This window comes from Balaenoptera borealis (genome assembly GCF_965194805.1).
Source record: "Balaenoptera borealis genome assembly, chromosome: 15".
NCBI lineage: Eukaryota > Metazoa > Chordata > Mammalia > Artiodactyla > Balaenopteridae > Balaenoptera > Balaenoptera borealis.
In genome coordinates this window covers 12,766,253-12,772,944 of record NC_138871.1, presented here as the reverse complement: position 1 = coordinate 12,772,944, position 6,692 = coordinate 12,766,253, and positions in this window count along the sequence as shown.

The window sequence follows — 6,692 nt, the reverse complement described above, 5'->3', positions numbered from 1 at the left end:
CACAGGTGTCTCTCCAGAAAGAAGGAGTTGAGGGAAATTGTTCCCACCCATGTAATTATTCAGGACTAACTAAGTGCCCGGCATGGAGGCAGGAAGGAGAGCACGCCTGTGAGCCCACCGCACGTGGAGAAAACAGTTTTGTTTCATGTTGCCGGTGGGATAGGAAGTGGTACCATGTTGCTTTTTATGAAACGAATTCTGTGCCTGTCCCTAGGAGCTGTTGTTCAGAAGACTGGGTACAAGAAGCTTGCCAGGAGTTTTCCTAAACATTGTTTGTGTGACCGTTATTCAACACTGTGTAGGACATAAGGTGTTTTTATCCTCAATTTTATACTGAGACTTATTTTATCTGGACTAAGTGACTCAGTCAGCATAACAGGAGCAGAACCAGAGCCAAGTACAAAAGTCTGTATTCAAATCCAATGTGGTTTTACTAGGTTTTATTGCCATCTTAGGCCACTTATTTATTTATTTATTTATTTATGGCTGCGTTGGGTCTTCGTTGGTGCACGTGGGCTTTCTCTAATTGAGGCGAGTGGGCACTACTCTTCGTTGCGGAGCACAGGCTTCTTCTTGTGGTGGCTTCTCTAGTTGCGGAGCACAGGCTCTAGGTGCACAGGCTTCAGTAGTTGCAGCACACAGGCTCAGTACCTGTGGCACGCAGACTCTAGAGCACAGGCTCAGTAGTTGTGGCGCTCATGGGCTTAGCTGCTCTGCAGCACGTGGGATCTTCCCGGACCAGGGATCAAACCCGCCTCGTCTGCATTGGCAGGTGGATTTTTAACCACAGCGCCATCAGGGAAGCCCCAGGCCACTTATTAAAAACATGCCATTTGAGGGTAGAAATCTCTCAATCTGCATCCCCAGCACAGATGAAGGGGAAATTAGATCAGTTGCCTTGGCAATTTTGTCCAATGTTGACTCATTGGATAGGGGACCCAAACCAGGATACTCAGGGATTTCTAGATTTAATTTGTTTCCTTCTGACGGCATTGTTTATATCATCTGGGTGGTCTCCTACTTTCGCTCTTGCACTCTGTAGGCATATTCTCAACACCCTCGTGGGTGAGAGCCTGCTTTAGCTGATAAGCTCCTAAAGGTCTCTGGAGGCCTGGTACAAGGCCCACACATCAGGGGGGTCATAGGTTAACCTGCATGGTGGGCCCAATCCATCGCTGGTGGAGCTGTTATCTTACTTTCTCTTTGGCTAGTTACCTTCCTTAGAGCAGTGCCTCATTATATGCCTTTTCATCTGCTGAAACTTTAAAAATCCTTGCTAAAAGGAATACTGTAAAGACTCTTTTTCATATTATTTACTTCTATATTATACTTAGCAAGTCATGTTCAAAGAAAGGACCTTAAAAATTCTTCATATTGTCATGAAGGAATCATAGCACCTTAGATGTGGAAGGCAACTTCACAGACACCCAGTTCAACCTGCTCATCCTACAGACTGGAAAACTGGGCCCCACTGGCTTGCTCTAGATTGTTAGCAAAGTGGTGCTAAGGAGGGTCTCCAGCACATCTTTGGATTCCAGTCCACTGTTTTAAAGACTGTGTAACGAGCACCTGATGTTTGCTCTTCTATGAAAGGAGAGCAGACAAAAAGAAAAATACCCTAGTTCTGGAATCAGAGGCATACAATATTCATGATCATGGGAACCCCTTACAACTGTGAAGCCTTCTGTAGTTTATAAAGCTCTTGCACACTCAGAAGTATGAATTCATACTCAGAAGTATGAATACATAAAATCAAATTTATTTGCTATTTTCTGAGATAGTTTCTTAATTGGCCAACATTTTGCCCCTTTATAGTACTACAGTAATTTTGGGGGAGATTCTGAAGTGACTTCTGAATTATCAACGAAATAAAATTACTAGAGAGAGGAAACCAGATCTACTGGTTTTATTTCATCTCAGTCATGATCTTTTAAAATCTATTTACTTTAACTAGAATAACCCATGCCTTAAGTAAGGCAGCTAACAGGGAATTTTCTGAGGTTGCTTAAAAAATTTTGGCGATTTTGTTAGTCCTCCATTGGATGCTTCTTCTTTCACCTTTTGTGAAAGAAATAGGGTTTGTGGATTTTGATAACTACACACAACAGATTTTATATCATCAAGTTTTGATAGAACAAGGAGGTCTAATGACATGATTTAAACTAAAATTCACAGAATCCTTTGAATTTGAATGACAGTTTCTTGAGAAGAAGACGGAGAGGGGGGCGCTAGAAAGTGGCTGCTGTATCATTAGTGGAGCCCTGAGGCTGGGATTGATTGCTTACGTTCCGAAATGAAGAAACAGCAGTGAAGCATCTCATGTGAGCTTGAAAGTTGTAAAGCAATGCGTGCGTGTAGGTTGATAAAAAGAACAAGAGTAGTTACTTTTACCTAGGCTCTGCACTAGGTGCTTTCATGTTGTCACTGTTCTTACGGTAACCTTCAAAGAGGTGCTCTGTTATTATCTTAAAATTACGGACGAGGAAACTGATGTTTTGAGAGTGTCACTAACTTGCTCAAGGCCAGTCACCCAAGTTATGGTAGAGCTGGATTCAAAGTCATGTCCGCCTGTTCTGAAGTCCATAATCTTTTCATGGAACTTTTATTACCATGCTGAAAAAACTATGATTAAAATATTTTTCTGCTTTTCTTGGCAATTTATTCCAAGATTGAATGATTTCCTTTTTCTGGACATGTGCTGGCTCTTCACTTCTCTTCCTCTAACTATGGCTGGGCTGGACCTTCTCTTGTTTCCCATTCCCCCTGCTTAATCAGCACACAGTGGTCGGGGGAGTCCCTGTATCAGCCAGGCTATTAAACAGTCTCTTTCTCTGACTTTTCCTTACTTTCCCCTTGGTGTTATGGGGAAAATCTCTGTAGTAACTGAAACTGGGAGTCTTAGGAGAAAAGGTTCCACTGTGGGGTACACGTCAGCAACATTTGGTTCCTCCATTGTGGCTTAAGCAGCCTGTGAGCTGGACCCTCATGCCAGCCCCCTAGTGAAAAAAAACCTGTTTTCATTTCTTCTCTTGCCAAGCCCAGCTGGATAGCGCAGGTGCAGGGCTGGGCTCTTAAAATAGAAGCCTTTGTTCCATGTGACGTGGCCACATGGAAACCCCCTTGCCCCTTCACCTGCTGTTCAGATTAATGAAATGATGAAGATCTGTTTTCCATCGTGCCATTTTCCTGACTTCTGCGGGACCTTTCATTTGTCAGTTGACGTTTCTAATTTCTTCACTTGTAAAATAGAGGTAACCTCGAGGATCCTTCCTAGCTTTGATATTCTGTGTCTGTGTTTCTGATGAGAGCTCAGATCTTGGAATTCACCATCTCTATTTTGTTTCATTCTCCCAGCAATATTATTCTAGCAGGAGTAGCTGGGCCTACAAATGAGTCTTGTTGTTTAGAGTATGTCACCCCACTATCTTGACTTCCCATTTGTTCTGCATCAGCAACCCTCTCTAAACAAGTGTCAAGCACCATTTAAAACCTTGAATAAATCCCCATGTATATGTACCGGATCACAGAAAACAACAGGTGATTTAATTTAACATCAGGGAGGGTTATTTCCATGACAGCTGTTTTTCCTTTCTGGCATAAGAATTAAAGATTCCTTTCAAAAGTTCTAAATCTTAAGAGATTAGACTTTTTTAAAAAATATAAATTTATTTATTTATTTATTTTGGCTGCATTGGGTCTTTGTTGCTGCGCATGGATTTTCTCTAGTTGCGGTGAGCTGGGGCTACTCTTTGTTGCGGTGCGCAGGCTTCTCGCTGCAGTGGCTTCTCTTGTTGCAGAGCACAGTCTCTAGGCACGCTGGTTTCAGTAGTTGTGGCACGCGGGCTCAGTAGTTGTGGTGCGTGGGCTCAGTAGTTGTGGTGCATGGGCTTAGTTGCTCCGTGGCATGTGGGATTTTCTGGACCAGGGCTCCAACCCGTGTCCTCTGCATTGGCAGGCGGATTCTTAACCACTGTGCCACCAGGGAAGTCCCAAGAGATTAGACTTTAAGAAATTGATATTTATAAAACTCCTCTGGCTTTTTTTCCTGATGGTCAAACTAATCTTTGAGTCCTATTCTCCATTTTTTGTAATTTAGGAATAGTAACGCCTCCTTCATGGGGTTGTTGTGGGAAATAAATGGGAAAAAGGATGTGGCTCTGCTTAGCAAGTGTCTGACACATATTAGGCGCACAGAAAATGTTTGTTCACTTAGGGTCAAATAATAAGTTACATTTTTTCTGCTCATGTGTGCTACCTATTGATTGGCCTAGCTACTGATTTGGCCCCATGATCTCAAGAAGCTAGCAATATTTTAATGAGACAAAATAAACATATGAAACAATTAGAGAACAACTTAAATCAGGACATGACCAGTTGTTGCTCTGGGGATAAGATGCCCCCAGCAGAGCAGGCAAATTCTCACAGTGATGGTCTCTGAGTCAAGTTTTCAAGGAGAGTGGTGTGCCAGCATAGCTGACCATTCTAAGAAAGAGTCAAGGCCACAGGTTGTGGGTTCCAACAATGGGGAAAAGGCTAAGTAAAATTATGCACTATCAATAAGAGAGAATGATGTGTATCTTTCAAAATGATCAATATAATATCTAAGTCAAAAATAGAAGTGCTGGGAAAAACAGCAAGTGAAAGAAGTTGAACACAAAATTGTGGTAATGCTGTGAATTACCCCTGTCACTATGAATGAAATACATAAATAAATATTAGAAAATAATATGATGTGAGGAATGAAAATAATAGATGTATTAGGGTTATGGACTTATGGATAAATTTCAAAAACATTCTGCTTCCTCCATGAATCAGTCGGCCCCAATAAAGGCTCATATCTCTTCAAGAAAAAAACAATATACCAACAGTCAACTTGGCAAATGGATAATTTATGTTTTATTTTGGCAGATGGACCCCTTATTTTCAAAAGAATTCCTCATAAATATCCCTTAAAAATATATTGACCTTTCAGGAACACATTGATTTCATGCAGTGACTTGCCCTATAGATCAAATCATGAGTACTTAGGGCTGGTTCTGCTAGAGCTTGACCAACCCTAACCCTAACCCTGACACTCTTTTTTTTAGGGTTCTTGTTAAGGGGAAGAATCTGAGGAGATGCAACACAACTGGGACCCTCAGTAGTCTTCCAGCTTTCAATTCGATTTAAGTCAAATTGATTCGACTCTACGCAAGCCCATCCAATGCAAACTAGTCCAATCTAACCAGCCCAGAAAACATGTGGGTGTTTTGGGCCAGTGACTCTGAGGATCAGTCATTCCCCCCGAATCAGAAGTTAACAAAGCAGCCTGGCCCAGGTCGCCCTCTCATCTTTCCTGCCACCACCGGGATTCCTTTCCACTCACCCTATGTGCCAACTTCTCAAGGCCTCCTTGCCTGAGTCTGCTAGAGGAAGGAGAAATGGGCAGAGAGCCTCAAGACTGGCTTCTAGTCTTGGCTCAGCTTCAACTGCTAAGTCATTGGAATTTAACTAGTTATCTACTTAGTCAAATACAAAGTGCTGAATAAGTCAGTCAATCTCTCGAGGGCTTAGTCTCCATATTTATTACAATAAAGAGGGTAGACTGACTTTTCTGGCTGCTTCTCTTCAGTCCTAGTGGTCTGTGAATTCACCTCCAGCTCTTTTATCCAAACTTCTTGATTAATTCAAACCAAATCCAAATCACTGTGATACTTTTAGCTGGCTCTTCTTGGGGTGATAGTACTCAATTTGGCACTATTCTAATTTTCCCATGTCTATGCCCATTTTGGGTGGGGGCAAGGATTATGTTCTATTTTTTACACAGACTTCTTGAGGATAGAACTTGTGACTTCCATGTCCTTATATCTCCTCACAGTGACCTGAACTTCTAGGGCCATTGTAAAAATGACATTCTTCTCGGCGAGTCTATCCTTTCTTTTAGAGTCTTTCTCCTGTCTATAAAACATTCTTCACTCAAGAGTAAAAAGTTATCAAAATTTAAATAAATCCTTGAATTTTTATAGCTCCAATATTTCTTTTTAGAGTAAACGTTGGAAGTAACTTTATACACACAAATTTTTTTTAAAAGGTTTATTCTTAAAACTAAATGAGGTTGTTTGATAAATCCATCTGGTGAGAAACACAAACAATCGTTTCCAGTTGTGAAAGAGCAGTGATATTAAGTTATTTTAGTGCAAATAAGCAGTTCTTTCCTGTCAACTCAAAGACTTCTTACCTCTGGTCAAACCATTCTGCCCAAAAGTGTACTTCCTTTCCACTCAAAGAGAAAGTGCCCATCGTGTGTGCACAGAGGTGGAGAGAATGGCATGGTGCTGGGTAGGGTGTGGTGTTGGTGGATTTGGATTAGATTATCTGGGATTGTGAGAAATGACATTTCATTTCTGGGTGGCTGGCTCCAGAAGGTGCAATCTCCTATCCTTACATGAAATCGGAACTTACATTCATTGGAACTGAAGGCAGCATAGAGCATATATGCTATATAAGGATAGCAAAGCAATAGGAAGACCAGTCCCTGAAGTTCACTTTTGGAAAGTGGATTCCAAGTCCAGCGGGACTCTTTAGGAGGACCTGGATGGTCAGATCCAATTATGTTGTTCCAGGCAGGTGGTTGTGTTGAGCAAAAGGAGGAACAGGCTTGAAATCAGAGGGCAGGTATCTGAGAGACGGCTTTTCCACTTGGGCAAGTCTCT